General features: G+C 49.3%; 1 protein-coding gene across 1 annotated transcript in view; it reads left to right on the top strand.

Moving 5' to 3' along the window:
- LOC144763132 (uncharacterized) overlaps nucleotides 1-12,851 on the top strand; it is a 203,068-nt gene that overhangs the window by 72,915 nt on the left and 117,302 nt on the right. The gene's annotated exons all lie outside the window — the stretch shown is intronic.

Genomic DNA, 12,851 nt, shown 5'->3' with positions numbered 1-12,851 from the left:
AATTAGCAATTTCCTTTGCGGGAAACCTGCAGTGTTGTCTTCTTAGCACCTTTTTAATACGCTTGAACTAGAAACAATATTTTTTGCAGAGGAGGCAATAATTACTGGATTGAAACTCAACCTACTGGATGAAAGATGCTGGCCGAAGAAGGCCAGTGGTTGAAAAGCGTGGTCCCAAAGCCTGCTCTATTATATTGTTATCTATATTTCTTCACCTTTCTCTCCCATACCTAAATGCTGTCTGGCTTCACTCCGTTCCTAAGTACGAAAATGTCCTGTCCTTTCCCACATCTTGTGTTTTATTAGTATCTGTTCGTCGAAGCATATAAGCTCCATTTATCCCCCTTTACTTGGTTGTCCAGTTAGAAACCGAAGCTTGGATGTGGCCTTACGGCCAGAGCTGCCGACTTTGGAGCTGGGGAACAAGGTTCGAGTCTCGGCGTCGGCTCCACATCCTGTGATTCTAGGCAAATCACTTAATCTCCCAGTGCCTACCAGAAATGAATTGTGTCATTGTGTAATGTAACTGGTGGAAGAATCAAAGAGCAAGGAAGAACAGATGGGTGCGTCCTCTTCCCCTGATTGACAATAAATGCAACCACATGGACGGACCCACTAATGAATCCTTTAGTTTAACCGACTCAGTGCCAAGCACAAAAATCCAGTGGATTTGTAAGAAGAACCCTCACCCACCAACCTAGTTGGTAGCATGCTTCATCATTAGTTTCCCAGCTGGGCTGCAGTGTGCAACCCAGCTGTGCTTCAACACCTGGATTACAGCAAAGCGTGTTTTGATTTGTCAGTGTGGTGTGTGCTCAAAAAGTGCTGAGGTTAAAAATGTCTCTAGGATGCCCGACTGGAAAAATATTTATTCATAAGGTCCTAAGTCACGTTTAAAAACAAGGCGGGGATATAATGAAGATGAAAAATTGGCCTTCAATATCCCCTAAATACTGGCCGACATGTTTCAGCCTCTCCAATAGTAATGAGGCTTTCTTCAGGACCACTGAATGTGAACTGTGATGTGGCTACAAAATTGGTGATAGCCTCGAGAATTTGTGAATATTTTTCAGCACACACGCTAAGGTGTGCTGTGCATGAGGTGGTGTAGACGTACTTACAGACCCACTGACTAGTTGAAATCTGTAAGAGAAAAACACACAACGTAAAAGACATACACAACATGTAAAGAAGCATTATCACAACTCTTTGTATGGCTTCATTTAACTTTACGCTCGTGATGTGCTCACTGAAATATTCTAGTGAACTTTGTGAGTCGGAATTTTGGATGTGTTTGCATCCAACCATTCATATGTAGACATACTACATATACATAAGCTAAGCAAGAGGTCATGCATGGTGGTAAGCTGAATAAGCTCCTTGCGTAGTCACAAGTATGCACAGTCGTGAAAGGGGGGAAAAAGCAATGCAAACTTTAGAACATCGAGTTAGCTCCCAAAGAAACCTGATAGTTTCTAGAAATGGCCAATTTGTATGGTGTCTTAATTTGAGCGTGTGTATAATTCTCTAGCTCATGTATTATTATTGATATACCAAGATAGATTGTGTTCCTAATGTCACCGAAAGAGTCAGCGCGACAAGACAGAGATGCCTTTTTTCAGCTGTGCAAAAAACTATTGAAAATATCTTACACCAGCTATGAAAATTAAAAAGATCAAACGGATCCTGGAAGAGGGGGTCTCCTGTAGCCAAACAATATGAAAACAAAAGTAAGGCACGTGAAAATGTAGCGGTCTGTCTAGGAGACCTGCTTGCGGCCGATCGATACATGCCCTTGTCGCAATGTAATGCATAGTCACTTACTTCATCAAGGATGACCTACTGCCTTTCAAACCTACTCCGGTCTTCTCAGTATCCTGCCGATACCAGCCGTGAGTGGAGGTGAAGTATTAAGCGTTACCTGGTGTTTTGGCTGGGGCGTGGCAGCGTAGCGTGACGCTTGGCAGGGGTGTGGTAGCGTAACGTGACGTGGTCACGTGCTCGGGGGACTGTGGTTCTTTACACTACTGGAGTGCTAACCTCAATGACGTGGCGTGCCTGGAGAGGGAGACTATGTTAATGCTTGTAAATGAACAATAAAGATATAGGTGAAAAGAAACGGTTCATAATGCCAATGACAGATGCCCTGTACTATTGTGTGTAAAATTCTCAAGTGGTGTATGTATGTAAATAGGGGAGGCGGATAAGAACTGTGAATCTGCATTAGGAGATCCTGCTAGGTTCCTGGCGTAAGGTATGGGATTACATATTACCAAGGATAGAATGTTGGTGACTTCTGTATTATAAGGAGGTGATCCGTAATATTGTGCGCCTCAACGTGGGGGACATAAAGTCACAAAGGATGAAAAAGTGACTATACCAGAAAACCATAATATACCGGAAAAGCATAATATGCAAGCTCACGCATAGTCGTTTAAGGAATTATTGAGAAGGCTATTTGTGAATTATCCAAGTTGAGAAAACGTGTTTTATATTTTTCTAGTAGTGGCTCATGAGTCGTTGTATGTTAAATGTTATGTATACATTGGGAAAAAGTGACTCATGTATGATAATACAGTTCCCCCCTATGTTAATTGGTGCTTTGGAACATATGGAAATTGGGTTAATTATTGGTCCTAGGTTGCCTGGATGTGGGATCTATCTATTGTGGTCTGTTGAGTGAGTTCCATGGGATATTGTCATTTAGTCCGTTTTTGTGTTGATAAACGATAAACGCACTGTTGTTCTTTATCGAGAAGGCTACTCTGCAGGTTGGTGATACCATCATCTAATTGATCAATTACCACCCATCTCATGTTGTTTGTGGTATTGCCAAGCCCTATATCCCACCTCCATGGTAAGCCACCCAGGGGCATATGTACAAGCCCCTATCACTGTCAGGGATGTCAGATTGAAATACCACTGACCTTTGAACCGTCCAGCTGGGATGATGATTAGAAGCTGGTTCTTCTATTACCTTCTACGTTGCCTCCCAAAGAGTGTTTTACAGTCACTGCTTTGCAAAGAAACGCAGGGGGCAAAAGGGGAATTGGAGAAAATAATAAAGGCTGTGAGATTTTTTCGGAGAGGTGCTTGGCAGGAAACCCTCTTGGACAGTAAGGACCTCTAAGATGTCGGGGAACCATCGCCCATACTGGATGAGCCCTGTGTGCAAGACAGGAGACAGAAATGAAAAAAGACATGAACACAAAGAAAACCCTCAACACTGCACCCTGGTCTTGGTCCTGTGTACTCACATCCCCCTCTCACACAGCAAACGACGATCCTGCAATGACCAGGGGGACATAGTCCACCAGCCAGCTAGGTAGAGAAAACAACAGATATAGTGCTCGAAAGTCATGGTCTAATGTTCTGTACTCTCCTCCAGGAGACAGTTGTGTTGTCAATAAAGTTTCAAAATACAATAATAAAGCAAATCACATGAGGGAAAAGAAAAGAGTCAGGAGCGCCACTAATGTGCTCCACCACTTATCTGAGTTTGTCTCTCCAAGAGCGGCTCACTGTTCCGTCACAGGAGCGGATGGGGAACTCCAAAGGTAAGGTTTTACGAGGAACACTTAGCTTCTGCGTCCCAATATGACCCTCTTCACCGCCTGGTGACAGAAGAGAAAGCTGCGGCCGAAATGTGGGAGCTGGCGTGAGTTGTTGCCGAGGAAGTTCCTTTCTCGATCAGGCAGGTAGGTGTAGGGTCGGGCCCTAGCCCCTCATGCTGGCAATAACTGCAGACACAGGACACACTGGATACATGGTGCAACTGGCCCAGAGCACATTCGCTCGGCCACTTTTATTAAGCCTGTGTCACCTGACCAGTGACATCAGTGGTGGGTCGATGTTTAGTGTAAATACATACTCAGCACTAGAATGCTGACCGACTGAGTCCTTACATCCCTCCCAAAATTGGTGAAAAACAAACCAAACGGGAAATGTCCAAAATCCTGTGGGGAAAAGAAAACACCAGAAATATAACAAATGACTCATAATTTCAAACGAGTGTCTTTGGCTGCTTGCATGCCGCAGGCCGTGTAGTTCCTGCATTCCGGACTCACAGTTCTCTGTGGCACAGCTCGCAGTTGTTCGGCGGGTTCATTCTTTGTCTGTGCTGTCTGGACGTTGGGATCAGCCCTAACTTTTCTTCGCTCACTTGGTGATGATGATTAGTTGGAGAGAGAGATGGCGTATATGTGTTGTTTGTCTTCTGGCTTCTTTTCTCCACTCTGGTTCCGTGATGTTTCCGGGCAGGCTTCAGCGTGTCTCTTGGCAGGTGAAGAGAGTAGGTGCAAACATCCCTCTCACTAGGATGCCCATCTCGCCGGTGTTCTTCTCTCACCAGATGTCCGGGAGGACCTCTTTGCCAGGTTTCCACTGGACTGGTGTTGTCGGTCGTGTTGCTCTACCATAGCTTTCGGGCCGTGAGCAGGGCGCTCCACGAGCCTCACCGTTGTGTCCTAGTTCCACCTGAAGGTTGGGTTGTCGACTCTTTTCCTTGCTCGCGAGGCTTTCATCCCGAGGGTCCTGTAGACGCGCATCTGTAGATCTGTCTCCCGTGCGGAACGTGCTGCCACCAGAGTCCCTTGAGGCCTCTGCTTCCTGGGTTGCCACGGGCTGGTGTGAGGTGGTCAGTTCCTCGGCTTCCGGAGGCCTGAGCAGTCTCGCCATCCAATCTTCCATTCAACCCCAGAGGTAGATGTCGCCAACAGTCTAGCTTGCTCTCTTCTGCGATCGCCATGTGGATGGATGGCTCGTAGGTAGGTGTCTTTGATCTGCGCTGCCGGTGCTCTTGCCAGGCCTTGTTCTCCAACGCACTCAGGTGTTCCAGTGCGGCCTTGTTCTCCAACGTACTCAAGTATTCCAGTGACTGTCACCTTCCTTCTTTCCGCAGGGGCGGCTTCTTCTTGCAGTGGCAGCGTGCCACTCTGACTTCTCCTTCCTTCTTCTTGTGGTGGCAGTGTGCCACTCTGACTTCTCCTTCCTTCTTCTTGCAGTGGCAGTGGGCCACTCTGACTTCTCCTTCCTTCTTCTTCCAGTGGCGGTGGCCACTCTGATTTCTCCTTCCTTCTTCATGCAGTGGCAGCGTGCCACTCTGGTTTCTTCTTCCTTCTTTTCTCAGTGGCAGTGGCCACTCTTCTTCTCTTCGCGACATAACCTGGCCCGATCTTCTTCATCTTTCCTGGCCAGGCTTCCCCATGCAGCGTGCGCACTCTACATGTGTCTTCCTAGTCTTGTCCTATTCCTAGGACACTATCTTCTTGTCACTCAATTCCCAGGGTTAGCGTCGCGACCTTCACTTCCTCTTTCTGTCGCCTCCATTAATTGTGAAGTTGAAGTTCGTTGGTCCATGTCTTCGGACTGCGCCTTGGCTGAACTTCTTGGACCTCGCGCTGGTCCCTTCTGCCGAGGTCTGGCAGGTAGGCTTCGTGGTGCGACCATCTGGCTGGTCGGCTTCTTGGTGCGACCATCTGGCTGGTCGGATTCATGCTTTGTGACCAGGCTGAGTGGTCAGGTTGCTCTTGTGTTGCGTCTTCAATGCTGCGGGTTGTCTGCGCAACCATTTTCCTTTCATCGCAGTTGGATTGCTTTGGTGCGCAACTGGGTGCGCTCTTTGGGTGTTCCCTTGTGACTTGCTGCTTTGGGCTAGTGCTGTCTGCACTGCTGCGCATTTGTGTCATGCAGCTTTTCTTTTCTTGATGCCGGGTTCCAGAACCATCGTCGGTTCATGAGGGGGTGCTCCTACTTTCGCCATACTGCTGCAGCGATGACCTGTGGCCACTAGGTATTGCTGCATTCTCTTCCGGCGTGGCGTGGGTGCTTCTGGAACGTTGCTTTTGGAGGGTTGCGTCACCACTCCATTTTGCTTCTTCCTTTTCAGGTCGCTCCCGTTACCTTACGGGGTGTGCTTGCTTGCTTTCGGGGATTCTGGAGCAGTGTCTGCTGTCGTCGCGCTTCACCACTGCGTTGTTGGTTGCGATCCTTCGGAATGTCGCTGCGTGGAGTTGCTGGAGTCCTGACGCGCTTCTGGGGCTTCAGGTGCGTTTCTGGGGTTCTGTAGCATTCTTGTGCTTCTGGCGCGTTTTTGTGCTTCTGGCGCGCTCCTGCGCCGTCGCCTTTTACAGTGCCTTGAGTGTATGCCTTGCATCCAGTTTTGCTGACTGTCTCTTGCGTGCTCTTCAGTTCCTTTCTGCTTGGGAGTAGCCACCTGCCAGCAGGTGGTCCTCTATCAGTCTCTGGGCATCACATGTGGGGCTATGCACTCTTGGCTGTGTGTTTATTTTCTGTTTTTTCTTTGGGCGCTGTTGTGCTGTGCTCCTGTGGAGGTGTCACAATCCCTTGTGTGCACTGACGCTAGTCTTGGTTGTGTCTTAGTCAGACCCTCCAGCTTATCGCGATTTCGCGATTTGCAAAAAAATCGCGAAATCGGCCGATCTGTTTAAATGCCGCGATATTTGGGCAAAAGCCCGCGAAATTTGCCGTTTCCGCCTTAAAATCCAGCCCATTTTCAATTCCCCAGCTGTAGGGTGAGCTAAAAGGTGTGAGAGCGCGACCCTTTGTGAAACGCCCTCTGTCATTCATCGGCCATCCTGTGGTGAGGTGATCTGCGGGCCCCCCACTGACTGACTGTTGCTGAAACGCATTTGATGTGTCGGTGTTGGGGGTAACACCCTCATTCGGGTGCTAATCTGTCCACCTCTTCACCAATACAGACGAACAATCACTGGAGTAAACACTTCTGACTTAGTAAGTGCGTGGAGAGGTCAGATAGAGGGGAGGGATTTGGGAGGTGCTGAAATAGAGATTAAAATGTACAGACCATTCCGAAAAGACGGGGCTTCGAAGGAGCGCTGGGCGCTGCACTTCTGTCGTCTGGTGTAATCGATGCTCGTCGTGCAACCTCAACCAATGTGTGCGTCACCCAAATGATTTATAGCTACTAAGTATACAACAGAATGGAACTCGCCACGGAGAGCAAAAGAAAATACACTGTAGTTCAATAATATTGTAGGGACCAATACTGCTGAAATGGAAGAATGAAACTTCCTTGAAAGTCTGAGAAAGCCAAGTGCCCCCTCTAGTGGAAAATATAGAGATCTGTTGAGCACCATTTATTATTACATCTCAATAAGGGGTGGTGGAGGGATATAAATGATGCAGCAGGTGCAGTGGTGCCGGGACCCCAGGTTGTGGAATGCCCACTGAAGATCAAATATGGCGCCCTTGCTTTTACAACTCACTCGGGGGTTAGCGGCCTATTTTCCTTTGTTTGTATTAGGGCCCATTGCAATCTAATTTCGCCACAGATCGCAGTTTAGTCATACTACAATGCATTACGTCCTTACATTTATTTAGGTTTGTCATGCTGTGCTCGAGCAGAAGCGAATTCCAATGCGAAGAGGAACCGAAATCCATGGCTAGGGGGCTGTCTGTTAATAGTAATCGTTTTCATTCAATGTCTTTTCAGTCATTCCGACATCTATGGGGTGTGTTATTTACAGCATGTAGCTCTGTGATGCTCACCTTCTGTGTTCAGCGGCCATCCACTTTAGGACAAGCATTTACAATGCAATGGTCTCGGCATCATTAAAGGTATGCAACACCCACCCCCATATAAAAGAAATACACTTCTATGAAGAATGAATAACTCAAACAGTAAGATATCTGTGTTTGGTGTTGCGAAAAACCCAAAATAAAATGCCGCTAAATGCCGCTAAATTTCCATTTTTGTGCCGCTAAATTTTCATTTTTGTGCCGCTAAATTTGCCAATCCATGCCGCTATATCCTGGGGGGTCTGCTTAGTGCTGCTGCAGGGATTTTTGGCTTGTCGCAGCTTGTTGTCTCCTTTCCTGCAGTACCGGATATTGGCCACTAGATGGCGCTGTTTCTCTCCTTTCAGCCTCGGAGATTTTTCCCTTCTGCTGTAGGCTTCGTGTTCCGCGTTGCAAGGACCTCACTGCTTAGCTCCCGATCCTTCTTGCAGGATGCCGTGGTTTCCTGTTGTGCCTCCCCCTCTTTCCACACCCGCTTGCAGCCGCTCTGCACACATGCTGCACGGGGGGCGGGCTGGCTTCAGTTCTCGCCGGGCGCTGCCTGGTAGCTTCGACCCATTCACCACCGGGTCATGCGGGAGGGCACAACGTATATTAGCGGACTCTTGTGGGCACACGCTGGCAGGCCGGCATAATCGGAGGACTTCACCTCACTACGGTGGGTAATCTTTATTTCATTACAACTTTCCCTCCCCTCGCGGCAGGCCTTTCCTCTTACCGGGCCGCGCAGGGGGAGAGGTGTTTTGCTGGTGCTGCCTGCGCTGGGTATGGGCCGCCCGCCGCTACTTTCAGCAACTCTCTTCTCTGCACGGGCGGTGGCGCTTGGGCTGCTTGCTCCGCTTTCGGGCACAGTTGGTTTCTCTCGCGGGGACGGGGAAATGGGCAGCTACTCCACTCTCCCTTCTTCTTAAGTCCACTCTACTCTCCATGCGGGGATTTCACCGCGGGCACATCGAGGAGCGGGGGGGGGGGGGTCTCCCGCTGACTTTGGGCAGGGTCCGGCAGCTTTCCTCACGCTCCCCGCCGCCGTAGCCTCACTAGTCACACGCTGCGCGGCGGGGGTAGGGTTCGCTGCAGGTAGGCCGCGGGTGAGCTCCGCTGGTCTTGCCTACTCGGGGTGCAGTAGTTGGCACCAGTGCTCGCTGGTGCAGGCGTGCAAAGTTTCCTCCTTACCGCGGGTGGGCTCCGCTTTAATTAATCGGCGCCCAGCAGCTCTCCACAGCGGCGGGAGACAGGGGTGGGCTCCGCTGGCCTCGCTTCATGTGTGGTTCGCCCCTCGCACGCCGGCTCACCTTCGGCCTGCGGGCCTCTCCCGGTGGGGTCACTTTGTCGCGGCCGGCGCAGGTGGGCTCTGGCCGGTCCGCACGTCTCTCGGTGCACTTCTTCTCCCAGGTGGGCCTCTTCATCCACACGGGTGGGCTCCGCGTGGATTTCCACGATGGGGGCAGTGCAGGCTTGGTGGCGGCCGATGCGGGTGGGCTCCGGTCGGTCCGCTTCTCGTTTGGCTGGTTTGAGAGGTGCGGGGTGGGCTCCCGGTCACCGTCTCGTTACTGTCCAGGCCCGGGGCTCGTCTCACGCCCTGCGGGCCTCTCGGCAGCCTGCTCTGATCGTTGTAGGGGGCGCCCTCAGGCGGGCAGCATTCTCTTCCCCTTTTCCAATAATTTCCTTTTAGCTGCGGCACGCGTGTTTCACGTCCGCCCTCGTCGCCATTGTAGGGTCAGGCACTAGGCCCTCATGCTGGCAATAACTGCAGACACAGGACACACTGGCCACTTTTATTAAGCCTGTGTCACCTGACCAGTGACATCAGTGGTGGGTGGGTGTTTAGTGTAAATACATACTCAGCACTAGAATGCTGACCGACTCTTGAGTCCTTACAGTAGGCACGGCATCACCCGCAGAGCCAAGGGCAGCTGCAACAGACAAGACGCGCTGTAGAAACTCATGTGAAGGGAAGTCTCCATTTCACCAGGAAGGAGCTGACGCTCTCCGATGTGCGCTTTACAGGCAAGCCAGAAATCCAATAAACAAGAATGTTGGAGATGCCAGGAAGCAAACTCCTAGCGCAGATGCAAACACAGGGAAGCAGATTGTCAAGCACCGGGCGGTGTGTAGGAGGGGCTTATATCCTGCTCTCAGTTAGCAGTTGAGTACAGATGCCTCTTCCTGCCAACTATCTCTGGGGCAGCTGGCTCCCAGTCATTCTACAGTAGAGTAAGGGGGTAAAGGAGTGACTGTGTACCCCTTACATGCGTGACTGTCGTGCCTGACACCTCCATGACATTCACCACCACATCACTTATACGTAGTGGCGATAGGGGCTTAGTCTTATTTACTATGCTTTGTAAATAAGGCCCTCTTTCACACTATAGTTAGCGTGAAAGGGGTGGCCAGTGGGTGGTTGCGGTGGGCGTTCCACCGCAACACCCATTGATTTTGATGCTGCCCCCTATGTACAAGGGCAACGTACGTGGGAGGCAATGCCAAAATTAAGACCTGGGAAAATTTGGTCTTAACTTGGCAAAACGAGGAGCAATGCATTATTTCTCCTCGTTTATGCTTTTTCCATGTGTGCTGCCTTGTGCAGCACACATGGAAAAATCAAGCTGCCATGGATTGTTCATGTACAGGAAGGTCCCCCTTCCTGTACATAAACAATCTGTTTAAAAAAATGCCATATTGTGACTTTCATGGGTGCTGCATGAAGCCAATAGGGCTTGCTTTCCAGACCTATTAGCTTTGTCAATGACTTTTAGCATGCTGTACAGCATCCCAGTGCTGTGCAGCATGGCTACACAAGGGGGAAAAAGACCATGACATGGTCGGTTTTTTCCTTTTTATTTGCAAATCCAAATTGCATTAGAAAAGAAAAATTTAAAATGCTTGAAAGTGTTTATTTATAAAAAAAAATGTTTTTAAGCACGCGTGGGAGGCAACACTTATGGCACAAATGGGGGGTAACAACACGGAGGGAAGGGATGGAGAGGAGAAGCAGTGGGTGACAGGAGTGTGCATCCCAGTGCTGTGCGGCATGGCCACACAAGGGGGAAAAAGACCAAGACATACATGGTCGGTTTTTTCCTTTTTATTTGCCAATCCAAATTGCATTAGAAAAGAAAAATTAAAAATGCTTGAAAGTGTTTATTTAAAAAAGAAATGTTTTTAAGCACGGGTGGGAGGCAACACGTATGGCACAAATGGGGGGTAGCAACACGGAGGGCAGGGATGGAGAGGAGAAGCAGTGGGTGACAGGAGTGTGCAGGTGTGGACGAAGGGCAAGTGCACACGAGTGATGGTAGGGAGAAAGACACAGGGGAGACAGCTGGAAAACACATGCACTTTAGTGGAATGCTTAACGAAAAACGAAAGAAGTATAGAAACCAGCCAATCAAAAGAGATGGGTAGGAGGGTATGCTGCATGAAGGGGGGGGGTACAAACATAAGAATGGCAAGCTGGAGTACGATTAAGAAGCAGGCAAATGAGTGACATGAAAGCCAACCAATTGTAATCAATGGATGGGCTCAAAGACCCTGTTTGTTCTGGGTAAGTCCACGGTATGACTTGCTTATGCTCCCATAGCTGCACTGTCTGTTTAAGCTTGACCTACAAATATAGCTCTGAAGTTAAGCCTGTCATAGCCCTGAACTTAATTGTAACCTTAACCATTACCTTAATAATACCGGATGATATTGCTGCAGACATTAATCTCAATATCTTTGTCCCGATGCTATCTTTATCAACAATATGGAAAAGCTCTATAGTTTGGTGGCACACCTAAGCTGCCTGCAGTGGCCGGGAATTTGGAAAACCCATGTGGTGCAAGTACCTCCTTTTCCAGCATGTCTTCTACACCTGGACCACGAGATCAGGGAGTGGAAAATCCCCTGTGGTCTTCCTTCTTTTACAGCACAGCTTACTAGGGCTTAAGCTAATCGCAGGGGCAAGGCAGAAAGAGTAAATATTCCCCTGCAGACCCACCCTAACTTCCTTCTAATTCCAGCTTCCTGACCTCACTTAAATTGATGGTGGATCTGCCATCTGACTGCCACAGTCACCCAGTGGGAGACTGTGGCTGCCCTAACTCCCCCAGCCTGCCACTCCTAACACACCACCCACGATGGCGGTCCTCATTTTCCAGGGTGCTGTGGCATACATGGGTGGTGAGGGTGGGCATGTGGGGGAAACATAAAGATCCACAATGAGAGGTATTGAAGGTTTGAAGTAGTGGCAAGCAGTGAGTACTATTGGAAGGGTGAATGACATGTGAAATAAGAGTGTGCACTGAACGGCCAGAGTGGATGGAAAGAGTGGGTCTCAGGTGTTGAACTGAGGGTCAGCCATTGTGGGAAACTCGTGGTAGAAGACGAGCAGCACAGAGGAAGGGGGACATGGGAGGAGTGAGGTAAAACCAAGAAACATGCATCCATTGCAAAGGGGAACATAGAGAATCGAAAGGGGTGAGTGTCGAGATGTGGCACATGGTGAGGGAGTACACAGGGTTATGGCCTAGAGACAGTGGTAGAAGTGGGTAGGATCAGAAGGGCACAGGGTGCCCCAACTTTTTTAATTTAACAAAGTCCGTTCCCCTACTTTATTTCAAAAATGCGTCCCAGGACGGCAGGAATGGTCCGAACTTTGAAAAAATATTACGAGCCCTGTTTGGTGCACGTTGAGGACGGCCTCTGCAGTTGCGGAACCTCCTCCCCATTCCCCTCTGTGTCTGTGGGAAGGGGCCTGCCCAGGAACACTGTAGGAGCTGTTTTGCACTGTAGGAGCAATCCAGCAGCATGAGAAAGTGGCTTCCAATGATGCCCCTGCTGCTGCAATGATTACATCTCATTTAGACGATGCTACCTGCCTGCACCCCACTGTGACTAATACAATATGTCACATCAGGATGCATTGGCGGCCCCACCCTGACTGACAATGCCACGAGAAAAGGAAGAGGACTCCAGTGTGGAATTTGTGGCAGACTGTTTACTAACCATGGCGCTTTTAAAAAAAAAAGCATTAGAAAACGTTTAATGCCTTCCTTATTTTATCTTATAGATTGTGTACTGCTGCTCTGTCTGTGTTTAGGGATGTGGTATTTTTAAAAATACCGTTTACCTTTTTTAAGGATATAACATAAAAGCAGCCCCAGGTGTCCAGTTCTGAGACACCCAAGCACCAGAGCACCTTGTGGACCCTATCCAGGGTTTGACTGTGAAAACAAATAGGCCCAGGCACCAAGGCTGGACTGGCTTAACATGCATCGGGATGAAGGCTGGAGGAGTGGGAGGCTGGTTTT

This window comes from Lissotriton helveticus, chromosome 6 (assembly GCF_964261635.1).
Source record: "Lissotriton helveticus chromosome 6, aLisHel1.1, whole genome shotgun sequence".
NCBI lineage: Eukaryota > Metazoa > Chordata > Amphibia > Caudata > Salamandridae > Lissotriton > Lissotriton helveticus.
Note: the sequence above shows the minus strand (reverse complement) of the source record. Positions and strands in the feature narration are given on the sequence as shown.